This window comes from Natator depressus, chromosome 18 (genome assembly GCF_965152275.1).
Source record: "Natator depressus isolate rNatDep1 chromosome 18, rNatDep2.hap1, whole genome shotgun sequence".
NCBI lineage: Eukaryota > Metazoa > Chordata > Testudines > Cheloniidae > Natator > Natator depressus.
Genome location: NC_134251.1, coordinates 415,651 through 427,613, shown reverse-complemented (window position 1 = coordinate 427,613; position 11,963 = coordinate 415,651).

Here is an 11,963-nt window from a genome sequence, read left to right as displayed (position 1 = left end):
TAGGAAATAGGTCTAGTTCAAAGTCTTGATGATTGCCTATTGTTCACCTAAGGACTCCATGCTGTCAAGAGAAGGCCTGGAACTGTATAAAGGTGTCTTGGGTCCTGATCTTTTTTATCTCAGATCTGCTTGATGCTTTATGCAGGGGAAGCTTGAGTCGTCAGACTGAGATCTCCAGTTCCACCTGGATCACCCTGGATATGAACATTGGACTATAACCTATGGACTAATTCTGAAAGAACTCTTTGCATCTATAAAGTTCATTATCTCTACTATAAAAAGAAAAGGAGTACTTGTGGCACCTTAGAGACTAACCAATTTATTTGAGCATGAGCTTTCATGAGCTACAGCTCACTTCATCGGATGAATACTGTGGAAACTGCAGAAGACATTATATACACAGAGACCATGAAACAATACCTCCTCCCACCCCACTCTCCTGCTGGTAATAGCTTATCTAAAGTGATCATCAAGTTGGGCCATTTCCAGCACAAATCCAGGTTTTCTCACCCTCCGCCCCCCCCCCCCACAAACTCACTCTCCTGCTGGTAATAGCCCATCCAAAGTGACCACTCTCTTCACAATGTGTATGATAATCAAGGTGGGCCATTTCCAGCACAAATCCAGGTTTTCTCACCCCCCCACCCCCATACACACACACAAACTCACTCTCCTGCTGGTAATAGCCTATCCAAAGTGACCACTCTCCTTACAACGTGCATGATAATCAAGGTGGGCCATTTCCAGCACAAATCCAGGTTTTGGATTTGTGCTGGAAATGGCCCACCTTGATTATCATGCACGTTGTAAGGAGAGTGGTCACTTTGGATAGGCTATTACCAGCAGGAGAGTGAGTTTGTGTGTGTATGGGGGTGGGGGGGTGAGAAAACCTGGATTTGTGCTGGAAATGGCCCAACTTGATGATCACTTTAGATAAGCTATTACCAGCAGGAGAGTGGGGTGGGAGGAGGTATTGTTTCATGGTCTCTGTGTATATAATGTCTTCTGCAGTTTCCACAGTATGCATCCGATGAAGTGAGCTGTAGCTCACGAAAGCTCATGCTCAGATAAATTGGTTAGTCTCTAAGGTGCCACAAGTACTCCTTTTCTTTTTGCGAATACAGACTAACACGGCTGTTACTCTGAAACCTATCTCTACTATGAAACTGATCTCAGAAGCGTACTAATGTTTGTGTGTATACTGATCTTTCAACCAATACTCACTCACTCTCTCTCTTTTTTTTTTTTTTAAATAAATTTCAGTTAGTAAGAATATTCATTAGCTTGGGAGGTAATGTATCTGATCCTTTGGGATTGGTAGAACTTTCTTATATGATTAATAAGATTTTCAGTAATCCTCATCATATTTGAGTTGGGTGTCTGGGTGGAAGCCCAAGGCTCGGCTGCTATAAGGGAACTGTATTTTGGCTTCTGGGTAACAATAAGGTATTACAGAAGTTGTTTTGTGCTCGCTGGGTAAATCTAAGTATTGGAACATCCACCAGTTTTGGGGATTATCGGCCCCATTCTTTGCAGTATGCCTAATTGAGTAACCTCAGTGTGGCTCCCCTGGGACCCCGTCACACTTGCCCACACGTCAAGCCATGGACCTCTTGTTGACAGTCCCTCCTGGGGCATTCCCTTCCCTCTCCTGGTGGAAGGACACACATCTGGTCTGTGTAGGGGTTCATTTTCTCCCCTCATCACCAGACAAGATGATCATCACTGACACATCCCTCGTAGGCTGGGGAGTGCATATAAGTGATCACATAACACAGGGAAACTGGACTCCTCAGGAATCCAGGAGGAGAATCCACATCAACATTCTGGAACTCTGGGCTGTAAGTAAGGCTATGCCAAGCATTTCTCCCATTCATCTGCTCCCATCATGTTCTTATCATGTTAGACAAAACCACCATTGTTTGCTACATCAACAAACGGGGTAAGAAGTTGACCACTCTATGTGCAGAAAGCAGTCAACCTCTGCAGTTGGTGCATTGCCCACCAGATCCTCTTATGTGCAGCCTGTCTCCCAGGGACACAGAACATGATTTCAGACTTGTTCAGCAGGCAGTTTGTGATCATCCATGAGTGGCAACTCCATGACACCAGGGTATGACATCTTCGACCAACGTGGGACTCTGGCCAGAGACCTCTTCACCTCCCTTGCCAACAACAAATGCAGCACATACTGCACCAGAGGGGTCTTGGTCACCACTCTCAGGCTGATGCTCTTGTATTCCTCTGGTCAGACCAGATCAACTATGCCTTCCTTCTTCTCCCGCTCCTACCATGAGTACTCCACAAGATCAGATGAGACAGTCATTCTGATTACCCTTTGCTGGTCCAGAAAGTTCTGGTTTCCCAGCCTCCTTTGTATGTCTGCCTGTCATAGAATCATAGAATCATAGAATATCAGGGTTGGAAGGGACCCCAGAAGTGGACCCCAGAAGGTCATCTAGTCCAACCCCCTGCTCGAAGCAGGACCAATTCCCAGTTAAATCATCCCAGCCAGGGCTTTGTCAAGCCTGACCTTAAAAACCACTAAGGAAGGAGATTCTACCACCTCCCTAGGTAACGCATTCCAGTGTTTCACCACCCTCTTAGTGAAAAAGTTTTTCCTAATATCCAACCTAAACCTCCCCCACTGCAACTTGAGACCATTACTCCTCGTTCTGTCATCTGCTACCATTGAGAACAGTCTAGAGCCATCCTCTTTGGAACCCCCTTTCAGGTAGTTGAAAGCAGCTATCAAATCCCCCCTCATTCTTCTCTTCCGCAGACTAAACAATCCCAGTTCCCTCAGCCTCTCCTCATAAGTCATGTGTTCCAGTCCCCTAATCCTTTTTGTTGCCCTCCGCTGGACGTTTTCCAGTTTTTCCACATCCTTTTTGGAGTGTGGGGCCCAAAACTGGACACAGTACTGCAGATGAGGCCTCACCAATGTCAAATAGAGGGGAACGATCACGTCCCTCGATCTGCTCGCTATGCCCCTACTTATACATCCCAAAATGCCATTGGCCTTCTTGGCAACAAGGGCACACTGTTGACTCATATCCAGCTTCTCGTCCACTGTAACCCCTAGGCCCTTTCCTGCAGAACTGCTGCCTAGCCATTTGGTCCCTAGTCTGTAGCGGTGCATGGGATTCTTCCGTCCTAAGTGCAGGACTCTGCACTTGTCCTTGTTGAACCTCATCAGATTTCTTTTGGCCCAATCTTCTAATTTGTCTAGGTCCCTCTGTATCCTGTCCCTACCCTCCAGTGTATCTACCTCTCCTCCCAGTTTAGTGTCATCTGCAAACTTGCTGAGGGTGCAATCCACGCCATCCTCCAGATCATTAAAGAAGATATTGAACAAAACCGGCCCCAGGACCGACCCTTGGGGCACTCTACTTGATACTGGCTGCCGACTAGACATGGAGCCATTGATCACTACCCGTTGAGCCCGTCAATCTAGCCAACTTTCTATCCACCTTATAGTCCATTCATCCAGTCCATACTTCTTTAACTTGCTGGCAAGAATACTGTGGGAGACTGTGTCAAAAGCTTTGCTAAAGTCAAGGAACAACACATCCACTGCTTTCCCCTCATCCACATCTCGTCATAGAAGGCAATTAGATTAGTCAGGCATGACTTGCCCTTGGTGAATCCATGCTGACTGTTCCTGATCACTTTCCTCTCCTCTAAGTGCTTCAGAATTGATTCTTTGTGGACCTGCTCCATGATTTTTCCAGGGATTGAGGTGAGGCTGACTGGCCTGTAGTTCCCAGGATCCTCCTCCTTCCCTTTTTTAAAGATGGGCACTACATTAGCCGTTTTCCAGTCATCTGGGACTTCCCCCGTTCGCCACGAGTTTTCAAAGATAGTGGCCAATGGCTCTGCAATCACATCCGCCAATTCCTTTAGCACTCTCGGATGCAACTCGTCCGGCCCCATGGACTTGTGCACGTCCAGCTTTTCTAAATAGTCCCGAACCACCTCTTTCTCCACAGAGGGCTGGCCATCTACTCCCCATGTTGCGATGCCCAGCGCAGCAGTCTGGGAGCTGTCCTTGTTAGTGAAGACAGAGGCAAAAAAAGCATTGAGCACATTAGCTTTTTCCACATCCTCTGTCACTAGGTTGCCTCCCTCATTCAGTAAGGGGCCCACACTTTCCTTGGCTTTCTTCTTGTTGCCAACATACCTGAAGAAACCCTTCTTGTTACTCTTGACATCTCTTGCTAGCTGCAGTTCCAGGTGCGATTTGGCCCTCCTGATTTCATTCCTACATGCCCGAGCAATATTTTTATACTCTTCCTTGGTCATATGTCCAACCTTCCACTTTTTGTAAGCTTCTTTTTTATGTTTAAGATCCGCTAGGATTTCACCGTTAAGCCAAGCTGGTCGCCTGCCATATTTACTATTCTTTCGACTCATCGGGATAGTTTGTCCCTGTAACCTCAACAGGGATTCCTTGAAATACAGCCAGCTCTCCTGGACTCCTTTCCCCTTCATGTTAGTCCCCCAGGGGATCCTACCCATCTGCTCCCTGAGGGAGTCGAAGTCTGCTTTCCTGAAGTCCAGGGTCCGTATCCTGCTGCTTACCTTTATTCCCTGCGTCAGGATTCTGAACTCAACCAACTCATGGTCACTGCCTCCCAGATTCCCATCCACTTTTGCTTCCCCCACTAATTCTTCCCTGTTTGTGAGCAGCAGGTCAAGAAAAGCTCCCCCCCAGTTGGCTCGTCTAGCACTTGCACCAGGAAATTGTCCCCTACGCTTTCCAAAAACTTCCTGGATTGTCTATGCACCGCTGTATTGCTCTCCCAGCAAATATCAGAAAAATTAAAGTCACCCATGAGAACCAGGGCGTGCGATCTAGTGCGGTTGTGTCCCAGAGAAGTTACTTATGTGGCTACTAATGTATGTATGTTCAGCTATCTGATTCTACAGAAGAAACCCTGCCAAAGGGTTGGAAATGCTGTGGGGGAATCAGCAAACCCACCTGCATGGTGGGTGGGAGTACCTTCAGATTCAGGAATTTTGGAACCAGCTATTAAGTATATGGTAGAAACTCATTGATACGTGGACAGAAAACATCAGGCTTCCACCACACTGAGGTCTCGCATTACTAAGACTTATTTCTACAAGATGTATGTAGTACATTTACTGGTTTACTGTGAAGTATTATCATAACTATTTCAAACTAAATCATAGGTGCCACATAGAAGAAAAAGAACATTTTATGACACCCTGTCCTAACCTAAATAACAAAATTTATTAATTCACATTAGGTCTCCCAGTCATCAATATGGATTAAAGTGATTCTGCTTTTGGTATGAAAATATGTAGGAGTCATTGGCATTCAACCTAAACTTCCTGCTGTCAGGGTGGTGACACAAGGAAAGCCTTTTTAAATAGAACAAAGGATTGAGTGGCCAAATGATGCACACAGCAAGGCATGAGACAACATTAGATCAGCTGTTTCTGAAAGAAGGTGCCCAAAGACTGGCCAGCAGATGCATTGCTTAGAGGACGTTGGCCATCTAGTTTTCTAGAACAGCAACTTCAAGGGCAAATGAAAGAAATAAGATGAATGCTGCACAATTTTGGGGCACTCTAGAGCATCAGAAAGGAACTCCTCCTTCCTAATGGTGGAATAGAAGGGCCTGCAAGGTCTATTGTTATTGCTTTATTTCCCCTTGGTTGTAGAGGGCCAGTGTATTTTTATTAATTATTATACTGGTACTCTGTGTTTCCATTGAATATTGTTACCTGGGTACCACGTTGATGGGGCATATTAGAAATTCTTAATCAGGTAGAATAGATAGTTTGGAAAATTGCCAGCACTACTATGATGGGTCCCACGCTTTCTCTTCTTGTGGGTGGGTTCAGGGTGCCGTTTCTCGCCCCTGATCTGGGGTATTAACTGTCCCACTAGTATCCTAGATAAGGGGAGTGGAGAGGGAGGGACCCGGGCCCGCCTTCTACTCCGGGTCCCAGCCCAGGGGCCCTAGGGATAGCAGCAAACCACTTGAACTAGCGATTCCTTCCCCTAGGCTACTTCCCTCTCTGGCCCTTCAGCTTGTGGGGCTTCTTGCCCCCTCTCTGCTTGGGCCAGGTTTCTCCCAACCCCTTGTGTCTGTGAAGTCCCTCTGCTCTGCACAAGCCGGGTTTCTCTTTACCTATGGTCTTGGTCTTCTGGCCCGCCACAGCACTTCTCCAAACTCTTCTCTGCTTCCCTCCAAACTGGTCTCCTTCAAACTACTCTCTGCTCCAACACCAGACCACTCTGCTTCAACTCCTCCAACTGTCTGATTGAAGCAGGGGTTTTTTATCAGGTGACTGGCTTCAGGTGCTCTAATTAATCTATAGCAACCTCTCTGCCCTCTACCGGGAATAAGGATCTCATCATCCTGGGGCTTACATATCTCCCCTCTATCACCCTCCTGCTGCCCTCTGGCCATGCTGTATCACAATAGAAATCTAGCCTTTTAAATTAAAAACAATTAAATACACCTGGTAGAGTTTGGCAAAATTGGGGCTATTTGGAGGAGATGGGGAAATTGGTATAATTTTGTCATTTGTGTTTTGTTCTTTGTTTTGCAAAAGCAGGAGTGGTTTGGTTGCATGTGACTCCTCAAAGCTTGAGGGGGCTTGAACAAATGGCTCTTGGTTTGGCCTATCTTAGTTTCCACTTCCAATCTTTGTTTTTCTAGGTACCTGAGCCTCTATGCTGCTGATGTTGTGGGGATCAGTGGATATGTGATTTATAAAATATGTGTTCGGCTTGCAGCCTGGATCTCCCTCTCCCTGCCCCTGCTGATCAACTGCCAGGTCCTAGTCTTTACCCCACCCGTCTTTTTTAGAAAAATAGCAGAGAATCTGAAATTGGTACCTCAGTCAGGGACTGAAACTCCATTATATGATGTTTCTACTGGCCTTTGATATTGAAGTAGCTCTTCCATTGTCTCTGTGAAGTTAAACTGCCACTTTTTAAAATTACATAATGGTGCTGCTCTGCTGCAAATAACCAAAAGAGGTTTTAATCAAGCCAAGTCTATTATCTACATTGCTGCCTTTGCAGAGATGAATCAATTGCAGTGTGGGACCTTGCAGCAGTGTGGAACCTTGGCAGCAGCAGAAAGTTATTAGTGTTGCTGTCACAAGCCAGGATGCAGCCAGTGCTTTGGGAATTAGGGTGTTTCCCCAAAAGGTACATGAGGTAAGGAGAGACGTTATCAAGGATGCCAAAGAGGAAAATAGGGGATTGAGGGGAGGGGGGGTGTGAGAAAAGGGGAAGAGTAGCCTACAAGATCTGCCAAAGACATTCCCCACTTTTATATGGGATATCAGTGTGGCATTACACCCCAAGTTCTTCATAGTAATATTATTATGATAATGGCATAACAATGATGTATTTTATGCAAGATAGGTCATGTACGATATCATTGAAAAGGTTATGATTCACTGAATATGATTATCCTATTTGTATGCATGTATTGTATTGGTATCTGAAGTTAGGAATATTGTCTATGCATCTGTTAGCAATGTGTTTACACCTGGGCAACGCCCCTAGGCAGAATGCAATCAGTCTAGATTGTTGGATGGGAAGGGCCATTAGGGAGAACAATAGGTCTGAAGATGCTAATCTTCCACTGGGGAGCCTTCTTGAGGATACTACAAACAACCTCTGAGTCATGGCTGCTGTGTCCCTACAGGGGCATGTGACCAAGTCACCTGGTACTGGACTCCATCTTGGAATACCAGTGTTTTTCCACTGACTGGGCATGGGAACCAAGAGGGGAGACAAAGGGTTCCCGCCATATGGAAAAGCTATTTAAGGCAGGGGAGCGACATCATCATGGTTCTTCATTGACTCCCCACCCAAGAAGATTGCTGGAAAGACCTGAGGAACAAGGACTGAACCGGGGGAGAAGGGCTGAATGCAGGCTAGCCTGTCAAAGGAATACCTGGGCTTTTAAGCAGCAGGCAAGTGCAGCTTGCCCTCAAGAATCTCTGCAAACTTCCTAAATCAACAATGAGGGTGAGAATTTCCTACTCATATCCAATCTCTTTAGTATATTAAGCGTAGATCGTGTTTTTGTTTGTTTGCTAGGTAATCTGCTTTGATCTGTTTGCTATCCCTTAGAATCACTTAAAATCTATCTTTTGTAGTTAATCAACTTGTTTTGTTTTGTCTAAAACCAGTGTGTGGAAAGCATAACTTAGGGCAGAAAGCTGTGTATATTCCTCTCCGCATTGTGTGTGTGTGGTGGGGGGCATGAATTCCATGAGCTTACACTGTACGGTTCTCTGTGCAGTGCAAGACAGTATCATTTTGAGTTTACTCTCCAGAGAGGGGTTGCACGCTTTAGGAACTGGGAGGTGCCTTAGCTTAGCCTTCCCATGTAGAGCTGATCTCAGCATCTGTGTGTAGCTGCAGCTGGGTGTGTCCATACCTGTATGTGTGCTGGATGTGGCTTGAGCCCTGTCACAGCAGTGCAGTGTAAAGGGAGCCCAGGCTGGTGGGTCAGGCAGGCTCAGTAGTACCCCAGTTCCCGGTGACACCCTGGGGGGAACCCATCACAATCAGCATAAGTAGCTGTGGTCCCAAGGAAAAGGAGGTGTATGTATCAGAAGGGCGATACACATTTCAAAATGATCATACAATTATTATTTTATAAAAATGTTTAAAGTGTATATTTTGTGGGCTGTCATAATGATCAGTTGCGGAGAGGCATCATAGTCCCAATGTGGGAATTTAGGAAGATACTTTGGGTTTAGAAGCCTCTTTATCTAATTAGAATACAACTTTTATCAAAGCCAATATACAGTGTTAAATGTTCCTTACTCTGCACGCAGGCTTATAAGACTTCCTGTACCCTGAATATGGAAATACACCGGACCCTTGCTAATACGCGGGGGTTCGGGATCCATGCGGGGTTCGGGATACATGCGTGGGACCACGTTAATGCGGGGACCATGTTACCATGGATCCCAATTTAAATATTTAAATTTGGGATCCATTGCTGCGACCGCGCTATATGCGAATCCGCGCTATAGCGATGTGCACTCTAGTGAGGGTCCGCTGTAGGTCTTATTTGCTTTTGGAGCCCTGTCAGCATCCTAGTACTGCTGAATGCAGCTCATGAGTTTCTAAATTGCTGGGAAGACCCAATGATAAACTCAGATGCATTCCCTTCTGAATCATCAGCTGTTTTCCGAAAGGTGAAATTTTAACATATCTTGGTGACTCTAGAGTAACATGAAAACCAGTTGTTGATGATAGATGATCCTGTTTGTTTAATTGTGTAATAGGAGCATTGCGTTTACAAGTTATTTGTCTTAGAATGTCACTCAGGCTGCCACCCACTGGGAGATCAGAGTTCATGTCTGAAGCTTGATCCCTGGGACAGCACAATCTGGAAGTGTTGTAGAGGCAGGTATCTCTAGCTATGTTTGAGTTAGGAATACTTTCATTTACTCTCAAGACACCCCCATTGCCTTATGAGTCAGAATCTTTATGTAAAATATTTTTGCATATTTTTAGTTAATTTTTTACCAGCAGGAACATTAAGGAGGAATTTTACACTGGGGTGAAAAAAGAAATGGTGACGCCCTAGGTGAGGCCGGAATTTGGGAGGTGTAAATTTAGCATAAAATTATACCCGGCATGTTTCCTACATTCAGCATAGGAAAGGAGCAACTGAGAAACATAAAGTTTCATGTTTAACTTGCAGTGTCCCCTCTAGTTAGGCCTTTCTCTGTCATAGTCCCAGCTTCTTCTCCTGAAAGACGCTACAGAAAGGTAATGATTCTGTAGTCGTATTATTGTTATGGATTTATTGGTATGCAGAGATGTATTAGGCACTGTGTCAAAGTAAGACGTGTTCCTTGCCTCAGAGAGCATAGAGTCTAAATTTGAGTGACACAAGTGAGGTAGGGGAGATTAAAGACAAGGGTGACAGTAAAATCCCATGATTATGCAGAAAGGCACAGACACACCTGCGTGGTTTTGTTTTGTTTATACTAACTTTCCATTTCTTCATGTCTCATATGTGAGAAAACAGAAATTGTTTCTGCGGAGGGATTTGAATGAGATGAGGACAGTGGCATGTTGGGGGAAGGCTTTCCAATAGGGCTGTCGATTTAATCGCAGTTAACTCACGCGATTAACTCAAAAAAGTTAATCGCGATTAAAAAAATTAATTGTGATCAATCAGGGTGGATTTGATTTAAATTGATTTAAATCATGATTTAAATCACTAGTCAGGAAGACTCGATTTAATCATGGATTAAAACCTATCCTGAAGGATACCCATCACTCTCACAGATCTTGGGAGACAGGCCAGTCCTTGCTTACAGACAGCCCCCCAACCTGAAGCAAATAAAAGTGACAATTCTTCAACAAAAAAACTTCAAAAACAGACTCCAACGAGAGACTGCTGAATTGGAATTAATTTGCAAACTGGATACAATTAACTTAGGCTTGAATAGAGACTGGGAGTGGATGGGTCATTACACAAAGTAAAACTATTTCCCCATGTTTATTCACCCCCCCCCCCCACTGTTCCTCAGACGTTCTTGTCAACTGCTGGAAATGGCCCACCTTGATTATCACTGCAAAAGGTCCCCCCCCCAACCCCCCCCACCCCCCGGCCTTCCTGCTGGTGTTAGCTCATCTTAAGTGATCATTCTCCTAACAGTGTGTATGGTAACACCCTAGTTACCCCCCATGTTCTCTGTGTATATAAATCTCCCCACTGTATTTTCCACTGAATGCATCCAGTGAAGTGAGCTGTAGCTCACGAAAGCTTATGCTCAAATAAATTTGTTAGTCTCTAAGGTGCCACAAGTACTCCTTTTGTTTTTAACTAAAATAGTTAAATGAAATATTAAAAAAAAATTAAATTGACTATGTCTGCCAGGTCAACAAGAGAAACTTAAAATATTGGCTTCTGCAGCTAACTCAGTCATCTTCACCTTCATTTTCCAATTTGTTAATAATCTGGAAAAGAAAAACAAGCTTTCCTGCTTTTTCATGTCCCAAATGATTTCTCATCTCTGAATCTAAGTGCTTAAGTGACTTCCACCAGTTCACTGGTGTGACTTCCTTTAAAACATCATCAGTAAACATATATTTCTTGAATGGTTCACCCTTAGCTCTGAAGTTTCTTATAGTTGGCATTATGGAGGGATGGTTGCTGGATGTCCATGTCATAGCCAACTCCTCTTCTGCAGCAGTTAAGGTTTGACCCTGGCACCGAGTATTGAGAATATTTGCAAGAAAATGAACTGGAGATAGTGCTTGTCCCATTCGTTTTTTTAATGCTGGTAATTTAACTGTCATTGCATATTTATCTTTTTAAGATCTCGGCTCAGTTCTTTCCAAATTTCAACAGCATCAGCAATAAAACAGCTATTTCTCTGCATTTTGTTCAAGGCTACAGAAACCGGCTTCAGGATACTCAGCATGTGTTCAACATTTCTCTTAAGCCCAATATTGAGAACTTTGGCTGTGACAGTGCCATCTGTTTTTTCACTATTTTGTTCACAAACTGTCATCAGATTAGGCCAGTTCTTCATATTGTGCTCAAAACAGTCCACTACTGAATTCTATCACACTTCTTGTGGGAGAGTTAGCTTGGTTCATCCCACTTTTTTTGCTGCAGAGTGGTTGTTACGGAAGTATTTTGCAATTTCAACATTAGCCTTTATTTCTGGAACACTGAAGTCTTCGGCTGGGAGGTGCATCAAATAAACACTGCGACCGTATGTTGTTAGCTTGGGACTCTCTTCACTCTCTTCTAAATAATTTCTTCTTATCTTGGATACATTTGTAGAATTGTCTGTGACCAAGCTGCGTACTAGACATTCAAATTTTTTTTCACAGTTTGTTATAGCTTTTACTGCTGCTTCTTGTAAGTATTCTGCTGTGTGTGCATTTCCTGATCTATCAATTGTTTCTGTAAGGAAGACAT